This window comes from Strix aluco, chromosome 21, assembly GCF_031877795.1.
Source record: "Strix aluco isolate bStrAlu1 chromosome 21, bStrAlu1.hap1, whole genome shotgun sequence".
NCBI lineage: Eukaryota > Metazoa > Chordata > Aves > Strigiformes > Strigidae > Strix > Strix aluco.
The window spans coordinates 1,025,063-1,040,239 of NC_133951.1; the positions used below are offsets into that span (position 1 = coordinate 1,025,063).

The 15,177-nt window shown below is 52.2% G+C and overlaps 1 protein-coding gene across 4 annotated transcripts in view; it reads right to left on the reverse strand.

The window, feature by feature from the left end:
- SEPTIN9 (septin 9) overlaps positions 1-15,177 on the reverse strand; it is a 144,815-nt gene that overhangs the window by 40,002 nt on the left and 89,636 nt on the right. The window lies entirely within an intron of this gene.

The window sequence follows — 15,177 nt, forward strand, 5'->3', positions numbered from 1 at the left end:
CACACGCGTTTCTCAGCAGCCTCTGCAACTCCGTTCCTCCATCTGCAAAACAGAAACAACATCTCTCCCCCCTCGCGAGGCACTTTGATATCTCTACAGCAAAGCAGGGCGAGGGAGGGCTGTTTACCTTCCCGGAAACAGGGAGCAGCATTTACACCCAAAACAACAACTGCCTCAGCACAAAATACCGGGGGAGAGGGAGCAGTTGCAGACACAGCAGGAACGGCTGTGGATTCAAAAGACGAGGAGGACTAGAAAATAGCTTCAAACACCGCAGGGATTTCAAAAAGTCATAGGACCACATGGTTTCTTGGCCCATGTAAGAGAGTTCTTCATCCCTTCATCCCACACAGCAGTTGTTCCTGCCAGATCACCGCCTGCCCGGGCTGCTAGGTTAATTTTATTGCTGGAACATTGAAACAACCTTCATTTGCAGGGGGGAGGTGGGAGGGCTCTGCCGTTTAACACTTGGCCGCATTCATGCTGTGATTAATATCACCCGATGCACAGATACCAGATGTTCTTAGGGCAGGCTGGAGCGTATCCTAAATTGCACCAAGATGGAATTTTTGGGCAATTTTCAGGGAGTGCTGAGGGCAGGCCTAATAGGAGAGCAGAGATTTACATAGATACGCCAAAAAAAAAAGGCCATGGGGTTATGGCACCGGTCATAACCCCTGGGCTGGTTGCAATGCCATGGGCTGCACTTCTTATAATCAACAGCTTGTCATTTTGGGGGCAATTACTCCAATTCCTGTTCTTCAGTGGGTCACAAGCCTCCGATTTCCACATGTTCACAGCAAAAAAGACTTCAATTTTGCCTCTGCCTCTGCTGCTCCCCTGGAGCTTCAGCCCCAGGAGGGAATTGCTGGTACAGGAACAGCAAACACTTGTAAGGTTCGACCTCTCCACGCTGCTTCCCCAGGGTCCCTCTGCAAGCCCACTCCAAAGCAAACCCCTGCAACCAAGCACCTCACTCCATCAGCAGCTTCTCCCCACCCCTATGGGGCTTCCCGCTGGGACGAGCGCCCCGGGATCACCTACACGGGCGTCCATTTAATTAGAACCAAATCCTATCGTGTTGGAGACGGAGTCATTCCAGCTTTTTGGAGGCCACGCACTGCCCTGCCATACAGCTGACCTCGATCAGGGCGACTTCTCCTGGCTCACTGCTGGGTACAAGGTGGTGGGGCCCATCTGCTCACAGCGAATGGAGCCAAGACCCGTGGCCTGTCCATCTTCCAGCATCACACAACTCAACGCTTGCTCTAGGCGGGGGGGAGCACCTCTCTGTGCAGAGTGGCCACAGAGCAGCATTGGTGGCGAAGTCTCTCTGCAGCTCACTGCGGCTCTGCGAGCATGGAGGGGCTCAATGGCAAATACTGAGGTCCAAGTCAGGAGGGGATTTGCTGGAGCATTCAGCATGGTAAAACTACGTGATGCCCCAAAACCTCACCAGGGGATTTCAGAGACCTCTTTCTCTTTCTTCCTGCTCTGCACCCTTCCTGCTGATGTCCCCAGAAAATGAATTCAGGCAGTGCCAGGAGCTGCTAGTTTTCTCTTTTCTTCTTGACCGGGTTTGGGAGCTTGGAGCTGAGGGGGTCATTCTCAGGTTCCCCAAATCAGGTCATTCACATACTTAATACTTAACCACACAGAGGTGGCCAGGCTGTGCTTCACACACCACTCTGACAGCACTGGGTGCTGCTGACTATGTGACTGGTGGCAATCGCTAGCACCGGTGTCACCAGGGCTCATTCCACAGAAGACAAACCAGAGAATAAAAAGAGGGTCCAGGGAAGAAAAAAATAGTGCTGGCTGTACCTTCTGCTGTAGGCATGAAAAGAAGCAATGAACAAGTGCATTTCCCCTCCCTGAAACTCCATTGCTCCCCGCTGCTGCAGTCGGACACGCTTCTTGCCATCAGGGAAAGCACAGGAGCGTGTGTGTGTCCGTCTGTCCGGGCAGGACCTGCAGCCACCGCGGGCGTGAGAAATCCCACATCCTACAGGGCTGCCTTTTTGTTTCTACTGAAACAGTAAGGTCTGGCTGACACCTAAAGCCTGATTTGGGGGGTTTGTTAGAGCAGGAAGGAAGGGTAACCTCTTTGCAGGCTCCCAGTCCCTGCTATAAAGGACTTCACCCAAGTGAAGTCTCTCTCTGTCTCTCCTCCAACTTTTCCCACCACAGAATCGTGCTGTGCATACAAAGCCATCGCTGAATCGTGAATTTACACCCAGAAACCAAAAGTAAAAGATCTCTGTTATTCACTTCTTTGAGCAAAGGTTAAATCCAACCAAATACATCAGCTTTCGTGGATAGGACAAGCGTTTGGCAGCCAGCAGGAAGGAATGGGAACGTGGGAATTCCTCCTACGACTTGGCAACAGGCTCTTCCCCCAGCACGGGAGCTCTCTGGGGTCTGCTCAGCCTCTGTCAAGCTAAGAAAGCCCCTCATTCAAGAGCTCAGTAATCTCACAGGACATCCTGCAGCTCAAGGAGGAGTTTGGATGAGGGGCAGGATGGATTCAAGCTGCCTAATTGCTGGAGAGAGAAATAAGAAAGGCAGTGTGGCAGGCCTGGAGCTGAGATGTCCTAACCTGCTGTTTGGAGAAACACCTCTCTTCCTACTGAATAAAGAAGGTGTCTACAGCAAATTAGCTACCAAATCAGCCATGCTAAGCTGTAACATGAGGTCTCCCTGCAGCGGGCTCCATCACCACATGAAGGAAGCCACACTAATATTTTCCAAGTCTCTCCTTTTGGATCTACAGGCGTTAAAAAGCAGCAGGCCAGAGGAACAAGCACGTGATGGCCCACAGTCTGTGGATGGTCCTCTCCTGGAAAAGGCTCTCCCCAGCGGGTGTTTCTGCCCCTGCCCACATGCACATGGCAAAGGGATGTGCCTGGCCCGGCCCCTGCGAGCTCCCAGCAGCAGCAGAACTTGGGCAAGCTGTGGCAAGCCAAGCTCTGCTGAAGAACAGCTGGGTTTTGGGGCAGTCACTGATGGTGTTGGACATGCAATGCAAGCTTCTACCTGACGTTCAAAACACTCAGGCTGGGCATCTTCATCCAGCACCACCCCAACACCAAGACAGGCCCTGAGGCTCTCTAAAGACTAACAACACTGTTTAGCTCCACCAGAGCTCCCAAGCCTCCAGCATGACACCCAGCCCCTTCTTCCCTCTCCCCAGCTACCCCTGTCATCCCACTCCTCATGACAAGGCACATCCTGGCTTTTGTTGCTCATCCCACATCAGGGTGATGGGGCAGTGCTGTGTTCAGAGACACAGAAGAGCCAAGACATACATCCTAAAAGGTATTTAGGCACCTAATTCCAACTAGGCTGTAATGGTCCCCAAGAGATTCCAGTATATATATATAAGCACCAATATTTGAGAGATGTTTAGAGGGGCAGACCTGCACCACAATCATACCAAGCAGGGAACAAAGCACCCAGCACCTGCACCCAGGTCTCACCATCACCACTCCACCCTACGCAGCATTACGTATACGTAGACTGAGAACAGCACTCAGGACCGAGAGCACGGTATCCACATACACGTGACAGAGGCCAGGAAGGCAGATGGTTGCATTTACTGGGGAAGTGGAGACACCCCGATTGGTAGCTGCTACTCAATAAGCTCTCAATGGATCATCAGGAACCATCACAGGAGCTGCTGGGGAGACAGTCACCTCTAAGAAAGCAGAGCTTGGCTTTAGGTGTGAATAAAAGAAACATTTCTTCAGACCTACCATGCATGTTTGGTGCATGTTTGGATTTTGGGGTTCATTTGCACCTGCTTGGCTGTGTTACACCTAATCCCTAGCTTTACAACACCCACTGACCTAACATCATAAGAGCAGATCATACTTTCTGGTCCAGTGGAAGAAGATCCTTTCATGGGATGTATTCAGAGCAACTCTCCTGGACACAAACCTGCATGACACGAAGGGTCCCCCCTCAGCCTTGTCTCCATTTCCTACAAGAACTGGAGAGCTAGGGATGCTCCAGCCTGTAAGTCCCACTGGGTGCCCCACGACTACCTGAGGAGGGGACGCAGCACCCGTAGCAACATGTGTCCCTGGCTCCGATGCACCAGGCACTGCGCTCCCCACTAGCTTCCCAAACCCTTGTCTCAACACAGCCAGCACAAAGTGGCTGCCGAGCTGAGCCCCATCACCCCACAAAACCAGCACAGCCCCGTAGAGAGCCAAGCGCTGCTCAGTGCAGCCTTCCTCCCCAGGCTGCGATCTGCAGATAAAGGCAGCAGCTTCGCTCTGTGACACTCACAGCCTCTTAAAGGTCACAGGCCCCGTTAGGTTTGAGGTTTGTGGTTCTGCAGGATAGAGCTCTCATTTCTGAAACCCTCCTGCAGCTGAGAGCAGAGAGAGCTGCTGACTTCAGCATGACCCTGCGGGCCCAGGTGCCCCCACACCTCTGCAGCACTGGGAGCACTCTTGGGCCACCCACCATCAGTCATGTTTTTGATCCTGAATGAAAATCATCACTGAGGGCTCCAAGAACAGAGCCCCAGATCCAGAGTTTGGGATCGTTTGTGCAAGGGCTGGGGCGCAAACTTATTTTTCAGATGAAGAGGAATGGGGAAACCAGCTGTCTCCAACTTCACCGAGGGAAAGCCACATCCCGCCAGGACACTGGACAACTCAAGCTCCTTCAACCCCATTATAAATCAGCTCCACCATGCGAGGGAAGGAAAGCTTAAGAAACAACCCTTCTGAAGAGAAGGGCTTGGAGAAGCAGCCACCGCAATGCTCCTGTGGTCTTTTATGGCCCTGGTAACTCATTTGCTGGCAAGACCTCCACCCAAACAATGCACGAAGCACCTCGGCTCCAGCAAGGGGCCCCTGAGAGTAGGAGAGAGATCACATACCAGGTATTGCTGTGTCTACCAGAAGAGTCAAAACCCCCACAGCTCAGCACCTCTCCTTCACCCTGTGCACTGGTGAACAGGGACCAGCAGCCATGTTCCACCAGACTCTTCCTAGAGTCCCAGCACACAGACCCCAGAGCTTCTGGAAAGTGTCCTTAAAATAATCACTTTAACAGCCCTCCAGGTTGCCAGGAGTAGGAAATAGGTAAAGCCTAAGGCATGAGAAACAGGAATTCAAATTCAAGGCATGAAAATATCTGTTTCTTCTCTTTTCATCTCACAGGTTTTGTGTTTGAGGACTGAGAAGCACCAATTTCTGACAGCTTGGCCAGGACAAGCTCTCTTGGTCTTTGCCCTTTCGAGAGGCAAAGGCTGGGGGCTGGGTTTAGCCCTCAGGGACCGCAGGCAGGTCCAGCATAGCCCCACTCTACCCAATGTGGGATGGATGTCCTATCCCGCTCCCCCCATGGGGCAGTGCACACAATGTCTGGGCAAGGCAGGATTCCAGGGTCTCACAGAGACTTGCTAAAACTCACTCCTTGGGCCCCAAATTGTCCATTCATTTCAGATTTGAGACAAGCTGAGTGCTCAACTTTGGCCTCCCTACGGACCCGTGGCCCGGCGAGACGAGCTGCCCTCTGTCCCGCATGAAGCCTTTCAATGAGCCGTTTCCAAACCTCTTCCCAAACCTTTCCGTGCCTCTCCCCCTGCTGCAGCCCCGGGGTTCCACGTCCCTCTGCGGGAGCCGTGGGAAGGAGGGCACGTCCCGCGTGGGGACACGCTGGCCTGCAGTCACACAAAGGGATGGGCTGGGAAGGGGATCCTGGGGGTCAGCCAACAAGAAGAAGAAAAATAAATCAACCACACAGCAATTTACACAGTGGCATTCGCTCCTTCCTGCATACTCACATTTTCACCACAGCTGCTCAGCAGAAACTGAAGATGCTGAATTGCCTGAAGGGCTCCAGGACACTTCTGTGGAAGGATGTTTCCTCTTCCCATGAATTCCTCCCCATCCACACTCCCCGAGGACACCTGGAGCCCCACGGACCCAAGGATGCTGTGTGGGTATCTGCTTCACCGGATCCATCCAGGATGGGGCGCACAGAGCAGCAGCAGGCTTTGACCTGGCACCATTTGGGACTGCAAAGCCTTTGCATCCCCTCCCTGTCCTGTGTGTCCATCCTCCTGGTCCCTGCACAGTGCTGAAGTCATGTAGGCAAATGGGGGAGGCTCTGAGGCAAATAACTGCACTTCTGCCCCAAAACAGCCACACTACCTGCCCCTTTGGTCCTGCAGCCCCAACACAGCCCATCCAGCCCACTCCTGCCCACATGAAGCCATGGCAGGACCAGGGCTGGCTCACACCCCCCAAAGCTTTAACCAGCCCCAGCACATTGTGCAAGAGCAGTGGGCACCACTGATGTATTACTGGGCTGCACACACAGCTTTCAGCCAGCTGTAACTACTTTGGGGATTTAAATCAGCCTCAGCTTCCCCTCCCCCAAGTTTGCTGGCCAAAGCTTTCCCGGGGAAAAGCGCCCCATGGAAAAACCTGGGAAAACAAACAGGGTGTGCCTAGCCAAAACTCTAGCTCCAAGGGCTGCGCTGCTGGGGGTTTAGTGGGGTTATCTGCCATGGTGAAAGGTGAGCATCAGCAATCTGCACTACCAACCTCCCCAGGCACAGAGCTGCTTGCTGAGGGTGGCACTTACCCCCTCCTGATCCTCGCTCCTGCAAGCAGCCAGGGCTCCCACCGCCCCATGTGAAATGGTGCAGGAAAAGAAGGGGTCAAGGAGGAAAGCCAGGGAGGAGGACATTGAGAGCACAGCATAATGCTCCATTCATGGGAAACCCGCCCAAGAGGGCACCCACATGCTCTGCTTCTGCTCCTGGAGCTGGAAAGACACCTCCCAAAGTGACTCAGTCCCAGCACGGGACTAAGAGGTCTGATTTTTTTTCCATTATGAGCAATTTTATGATTCTCAGTGACTGTTAGGGGGAAGACAGTGTGAGTGAGCTCTGACCAGCCCAAGGTGCTGCAGAAAAAAGCTCTGAACCATACCCCGCTTGCTCTGCCTGCAGCCCTGCAGCTCCCACCTCATTCCTCCACTGCAGCTGTGGGGCTCCCAGCCATATGGCATAAGCACTTTTTAGCCAACTGATAACATTTTGAGTAAAATTACCTAAATCTCCATGCTCCAGCCAACAAACTGGGGTTTGGAGAAGCTTTCTGTAACAGGGCAGTAATCCCCAGCGAGCTGAAGTACATCTGAAGATGCGACACCCATTAGAGCTGCAGTGAGGACCACCCTGCTCCGCAGAGCCGCTGCCCTCCCTCCTCGCTGCCTGCCCTTCCCCACGCCGCCTGCACACAGATACTCTCATTTCTCTTCTACCCTTGTGCACCTCTGTCCCGGACAGACAGACAGACAGCTGCTATTCCCTGCCTGGCCAGGTAGATGGTGCTCAGCCAGCATGAAGTGGGAAATCATCCGGGCTGGAAGAATTAAGTTGCCTCTGATTAAGCCAATAACTCAACGTGGTTTCCGCTGACACATGCGGAAGGTCCCACTCCAGCCCCAAACAAATGGGACCCACTCAGATCCTGATCATCTATTTTAAACTTCTGCCTTTCACTTTGGGCTGGAAACGGCAGATAAACTGGTAAAAAACATTTCATCAAAACCAGAGCTTTCCCAACTCTCATTTTCTACTGGAAATTCACACCGCTGACGCTTTGCCCCCCACCTTTGACCAGCTCTCCCCACACATTTCCCACAAAACCAAAACACAGCAAAGCCCAGTGGAGCAGGAAACAATTTGCCCATCTTTCCCCCTACAAAGTCAGGGGTGTGGGGGGCCGGGGGGGCACCAGCAGGGCCCCTCGTCCTGCCGGAAGCCGCCAGGCGCAGGCAGCGGGGGGGTACAGGCTTTCCATCACATCACCCCAGGGTCGCTCTCCTCTGCTGTGCCGGATGTAGGATGTCTAATATTTCTCCAGTTCTGTTTTAACACTCACACCATCTTGGGAGCAGGAAGTTTAAGCCATTTCCTGCAAGGCATTGCTCTGCCCTTCAAATATTTTCAGCCTCTGTGAAAGCTGTTTTAAAACCAAGCCCGGCAGCTGGAAGTGCGAAATCAGAGGAGGGGCTTGTTGAGGGAAAACTCAGTTTGCGAAACCTATCCAGTCCCCACTGCCGTAGAGCAGTAAAATAAATATTGCCGCAGGCAATGCAGAGAAAAATTAATTTTGCATGTCTAAAACCAAGGAGGAAAAGCAGAAACTCAAAACAATGTTCTCCGTGTCCCTCCCAAGGGACGCAGCGCTGTTCCCCAGCAGAAAGGCACAGCCATGTCCCCCTTGTCTCTGCTGCCCGTGATTTGAGGTTTTCCCAGCTTTGCTCTTCCAGTGGAGCCGAAATGATGGCTTTGGTTTGCTCGCTCTTCAAACGACCAACCCACAAATGGGTTGAAATAAGTCCAAAGAGACCCTTCCCTCCACTCTGCAGAGCAATTTTGGGCTCTGCCAGGGCAGAGCTGGAAAGCCCTCAGACCCAGGTCAGCAGAGCTCAGCCCCATCCCCACGTCACCCTCTCAGCAAGGAGCAGCCACAGCTCAGCCCCATCCTTTCTCCCCCTGCCCGAGGCTGTGCTGTGCAGCATCCTGGAAAGCCCCTCTGCCACAGAGAAGGACCCTGGCCACCCTGCCCAGGGGTTTTTGGACAGAGCAGGACTGAGATTGAAGACGTCTGGACAGAGCCTGTGCCAAGCAGGAGCAGTCAGGAGGAGGAGGGAGGTAACACTCTCCTTTCTGCTTGTTCTGCAGCAAAGGACAGACACAGCCGACAGCACAAGCCCCGGGGATCCCCTCTGCTACCACAGTGGCTTCACAGAGGAGATGCATCATGAACCGGGTTGGTAGCCACAGGGCCAGGAGGGCAGCAGAGCCAGGCCTTCCTCTCACTTCTTCCTCCTCTGCTCCTCTCCTTCATAACCCATGCTCCTTACTGCTTTCCTTTCTAACCTAATGGGGATTTAAATAAGAAGCTGGTTTTACTGCACTGTCTGAGCTTCAGAGATGTGCCCAGGCGTTGCTGGGGAGAGGGGACAGCATGGAGGTACCAGATGGTGATGGAGAGCCCTGGGGCAGGACGAGCAAGGGCACACCACTGCTGGTGACACCAGGGCTAGCTTCAGCCCCAGGAGGAGGAAAGAAAACAAATCCCCCGGGGTCCAACACAAACATGGGCTCTGGGGAGATGCTGGATGATGGTGGCCAAGTAGGGAGCCAGACGGATGGCAGCCCATCACCTGCTGCTGTCCCTGGCTGCTCCAACCCACATGTCACACGTGAACACTGGTTATCTCCTCCCAGCTCTTCTTCTCCAGGTGACATGCACAGACACGTGGCCTTGCTACAGGGAAACAAAGCCAAGCCCCAGGGCCCATGCAAAGGCTTCTGCTTCACCAAGCTCCCACCCACAAAGCTGCTCCTTTGCAAGATTTTTCTGCCCAGGAACCAAAGCCACGAAGCAGAGAGGAAGCCCCAGAACTCCTTCAGGGTCCCGCAGGAACCCTTCACCTCCCAACCTCAGGGTGTGCATTCCTGGGTTGTAAGTAAACTTTTATTTACTACACAAAGTAGGGCAAGGAGCACCGTTTCCCAGAGGGATGGTGGGAGGAACATCAGTGTTACGGCATGATCTCAGATTTCATCTGACTCCACAACGCAACTCCTGGAGACCTCAGAAGGAGCCACGCAGGGCATGACAACATCTCTCCTGTGGCCACATCCCACCCAAGTCCTGCTTGTCTCATTATTTCCAGTCCAAATAGGAATTTTTCTAGGGCACAGCTCTGCCCAGTCACCCTACGTCCACGACCACCAGGTTTGGAGAGAGCATGGCTGGAGAAAATTCACATCCCATAGAGCAACACACAACTGAGGTCTGTCCTCTGCTGATGAATCACGATGGATCTAATGTTGCCCTCCAGGACCACCAGTGTCTCCCTGCTCCCAGCACTGATGTGTTGCATTATCAAGGTCTCTGTCACATTTCAGAGCACTGAACTACTTCAGGCATCATCCTCAGCACTCAACTGCATCCTCCTGTCTTCTCCAAGGCCACCAAAATGGGTGGACAGGGGACCTCAGGGGTGGCGTGACCCTAGGGAAGGCCTCAGCAGCCTGTGAACTTGGCCTCCCACTTCCACCCTCTTTATCTGCGCATTGGGCTGCAGGAGGAAGCGAGTTCAGCCAGAGTTTGTCTAAACAATTATGTTTTATCAGAAAAGCTGCTCCTTCTTCCCAGGACAAATCTGGACAACTCCAAGGTAATCTCCATTCTCCTTCCAATCTGCACAAGATGGAAGCAGGGGAGGAAGACATGAGGCAAAGAGCATCCCAACAGCTCGCCAGTGTCTGCTCCACCTCCCTCAGTGTCAGCAGTCTTCATCGCTCATAAATCAGAGGTAGCATCCACCCCCACATCTGCTCCCCACATACCCAAAGTTCGCCTTCCAAATCCTTTTTTCCCCTCCAAACAACAGATTTTTCAAATTTAGGAGAAAGCAGACTGAAGAGCAGAGTAGACTGGAGAAGGTTCTGATCCAGAAATCATTTGATACCCTCCCTCTCCTCCTGGACAGCTGAGCACCTCTCTCTTTGTAGAGCCACTCCAGTAAGCTGGGCAGAGCAGCTTCTCCCACCCTGCACGACCCCACGGCACCTCTGCGACCAGGACCAGCAATTTCCTTACCACCAGCTGAACCTCGAAGAAGAGAGGACCCAATCTAGGGTCCAAAGCTGAGGCCTGTTGCCACGTTCACCAGCTTCTTGTTACAAAAGGAGAAACTGGAGCAGGTAAAGGGATTCACCCAGGACAATGAGCAAGTGAACAGCAAAAGCAGGATCCTGACTAGGCTCTCCTGTCATCCAACCTTTTGTCATCTTCCCAGTGTTTTTCTGGCTTTAAGTCCCTGAACTTATTTCCACTACAGATGGGAGTGAGTTGTCAGTGAACACCCCAAGTACCTCACACATGCGATGGCGGACAGCAACCTCTACACCGCAACAGCACGAGCCTGCGTATTCGTAGCTGCAGAGACTGTAACCAGAGACTCATCCTGTATTTCCATGTACCAGAGCGGCAGAGAAGGGTTCAGAGGACACAACCACTTTGGTGCATTAATAGAAAGTAGCACAGCCTCCCAGATCAGAGCAAGTAACAAGCGGAGTAAACAAAAATTCCCATCCAGAGTCATAACATGCAGGGGAAGTAAACACAGGCAGGGGCTCCAGCCCAAGCTGGGTAGGGCAATACCTGTGAAGTCCCTCCAGATCTACCCATCACACATGAAATGTGCCCCAGGTGCATTCATGCTGGAGTTGAAAGCAATGCCCTACAATTTCAGACTTGTGAGCTACCATACAGTTGTAACTGAGAAAGCTCCTTTCAAGAGCTTATGCATCATTAACTTTTATCACTGCCCTCTCCTCCTAGGCACCATACCCTTTTGGATTCCCATCTAATCTTCTTTCCCCAAGATCTCCCCCAATTGAGCTTTTCTTTGAGAGAGGGAAGGAATGTGTGTCTCACTCCATGCACAGCGAGAGGAGAAGGGAGAAGACAGTCATCATAAAAAGTTAAAAGTACTATCGATAAGCATCAAAGACAGTCTGACAGTCTGCACTTAAGTAAATGATTGTCCATGGCGACCTGTTTGCAGAACAACCTGACACAAGGGGACCAGGCTTGCTGGGGGACTGTCAAGCACTACTAATAACAAGGGATTAGCGGCTTTGCACAGTTCTGTCCTGCTGCAACATCCCTTTTCACCTCCATCTCTGACTCTGGAAATAATATAGAAGAGTAGAATTTGTCTCACCCAAATGGAGACACCTCCAGCTGAACTGATTGCACAGGCTCTCTTTACATTCAGCAGAGAAAAATAAACCCTTTGAGGACACAATTCACACCAGCCTAAGGGAGACATGCAGACGATTAGCTCAAGCGCAGACACCTCACGTGAGACAGGGTGAACGCCATCCAGTGCATACGGATGAAGCTGTGTGCAAGGGATTCATTGGGAGCATTCCCTGCAAAGGTCTTGCTCATAGATGGACAACGGTTGAATTCACAAAGAGGCAAAAGGAGGCCAAAAAGGTAGGTGCTCAGGTCCCACTAAATATTTTTGGACTCCTTGGAAACACCACCCAGGGAGCAAGCTAGAGCTGCATCACGGAAAGGGTCTGCAGATCCAGAATTCAGAGAACACCCAGAGGCTGGTAAGACCACCCAACTCAGACACAACCTGGACACCGCTCTTGGGTTGAAAAGCTAAACGTAAATCCAAGGTTATGCTGGTATTTGCTAGTGCATCCACAATCTCTGAACTTCAAGGTGTTGAAGAATGCTTCGTTTCAGTCATTTGTCATCCCTGTTGTACAAATTGCCTTTGCTATGCAAAAACCAATGCACTTCTTTCACACAGAAGAAACTGCAGACAATACAAGCCAAGGAGGAGCCAAGCAACTGAAAATCCCCACACTGTCACTCCTGAGCTGGCACAGCAACCTTAGATGGCTTGTTAAAATTATTTGCTTTTCATAAATGCACAAACATCTGCAAAGTTTTGTTGTTTGTAAAATGTTTTGGACCAGACCCTTTGGTCTAGCTTTGTTTCTCAATATGTCCGGTACTATCTTCATGCCAAGATAAAACAAAACAATTCAAGAGAGTGAAATATTTATGCATGTGACCCTTCAGAAATGCAGGAACTTCTACGCAGAGACCCATTCAGAAGACCAACAAAATGAATGGCCCAAATTCAACTAACACAAAGGAAAGCAGCCTTCTCCCCAAGTCCCTCCTTTAAAACCTGTAACAGATGTAAGAAAAATTGGGCCCAAAGAAGTCTGAGCACAGGCTGCAGTCCAAGACCAGCTGCTTCTTCCATTTATAGCCACATTCACTTCAGCTTCGTCACAACATCTTGGACAACACAAAAGTGTCTGTGGGCCTGTTTGTTTGCTGGAGGAGTAAAGAACACAACTGGCTTGCTGTCAAATTATGTTTTTTGCTCACAACGATGTTTGATCTTCTCAAAACAAAGTTATCTCTCTATAATCTCAATTTGGTTCCTCAAGTCCTCTTACACAGTTTATAGAGTTGGCACCGTACCCAGCCTATGGTGTCCCTTCAACTACTGGCCAACAGAAACATCTCAGGCAGGGACAGAGGTCTAGAAATAGTTTAGAAGAAAATTATTTCTTAACTACAGAAGGTTCATCACCATTGCCATCGCTTCCCTCCCCCAGCAGACAGCAGAGAAGTCACAAAACGAGCGGCCAGGCCTTACTGCAGGAGATCAAAGCAAACTCTTCATTTATCTTGGTCAAGATAACGGATTTTATTTGCCTTATCAGCCTGAAGGATGATTAACCTAAATGTGAGAAAGCTTGAAGATGCCAAGGGAGTTGATGGGCGGGGAACATGTTCCCCAGCACGACTGCCATGGGCTCCAGACACGCAGATACCAAAAGATAAACAGAGAAAGTCTTGGGTCTGGTTTGTACATGCCACCCTCAGCCAGGGCTGCATCTCCCCACCGCTGCCAGCGTCACTTGTACACCTGCAAACCCAACGTCAGGCAGGAGTGCTCACCCACGTTTCTCAGCGCAGCAAAGGCACCTCTCTGCCCAGGGGCTGTCTGGAAGGCAGCGGCTGCCCCGGTTTGCGTTCACAGAGGTGAAGAACCAGGAGGGTCCTGCAGCTGCACAGGGCTCACACCCCACTGATGAGCACAGACCCCACGAGCCTGGAGAGAGCCAGCACTGCAGGTGTCGTGCAGTTGGTCACCTTCTGCCTGGAACAGGAGGCTTTGACGTCTCCAGAGACACATTCAGCCTTAGATGCTTCCTGCAAGGTTCAGGAAGCAATGACATTGATACACAACTCAGCCCACAGACCAACTTAGCAATGGAAGAGACCCGCCAGGTCCCTCAGCCCAGCACCAGGAGGACTCTGCAGCTCAGCATCCACAAGTTCGCCCTCTCCTGGTCTGAAATGATGCGAGGCAGGGAAGGGAAGTGGGAACCATACGGTTTCCTATGGGAAACTATTCCTTCGCATAACGAACCTCCACTGGGGAGATCTCTGCTTTTCCTATGGGCCCCCAGGGACTTCCAACAGGGCAAATGAATTCTCTGTGATTGCACCTGGGTCTGGCTGTCTGCACTGGAGAGCGGGGACAGGCAGACCCGCTGCCCAGGGCGCACCCTGCGTGGCTGGAGCACCCACACGGGACCAGGATGGCATCCACATAAACTGTGTCCACACAGACACAAAGAAGGGGACACGTGAATGCCAACGTGACCAGAGCTGAACACGATGTAATGAGTTTGGGAACAGCATTCCTGGGGGGCAGAGACGTGCAGCAGAAGTACCATCACACCTACATCACCTGGCCTCCTTGCTGCCATCCTCTGTGCCCAAAATACACCCCAAAAGGAACTGAGGTGCACGAGACAGCCAGGGACAGAGCACACGGTGGGAAGGGGAAAGCAGAAAGCACCCGGCCCCCCTGCTGCCCTCCCCATGTGGGCAGGAGGCCGGGCACGTGGCCTCCCGGATCAAGCAGCGTCTCCGCCATGGGACGCAATCATCTCCCCCGCACAAGCTCCTTCGCTCCAAGTCACTGGCGCTGCAGGTCTCCATTTTTCCAGATTATCTCATTTTTGGCACCTGAGTTCACAAACTGGGACTCTGCGTTTCCCACTCAGTCCCTCCATTTGGTATCTTGAGCTGTAGGCACTTCGCCGTTAAAAATAATAACAACAACAAAAAAAGACTACCCGTAATCTAGCCCAAATGTGTCAGCTGGTTTTAAGGAAATGTTTCCCTACAGCTTTAATCTCTCTGTACAGTTAAATTGCTGTGCTGCTCGGGGAGCTGGAAATGATTACTCACTGCATCTCCACTCAGCCCTGGCCCCTTCATTGCGGGGAGGGTTGCTGTGTTAACAGTCATCCAAATCCCTCTAACCCCCAGCTCCAGCAAGGCAGCCCAGCCCCGCGCTCGGCATCACCCTTGCGGGACAGCACAGAAGAACAGTCACCCCAAGGCTCGGGTGGCTTGCTTCTCCATCCCCGCGTGTCCACGGCAGGATGGAGGCTTTGGGGGGGCACAGGGCTGCAGCCCCCACCACAGCTTCCCCAGCACACAGCCTTTGCAAGGAGCTCAGTTGATCTGAAAGTTTTTCTTCTTTATTTTTGTAATT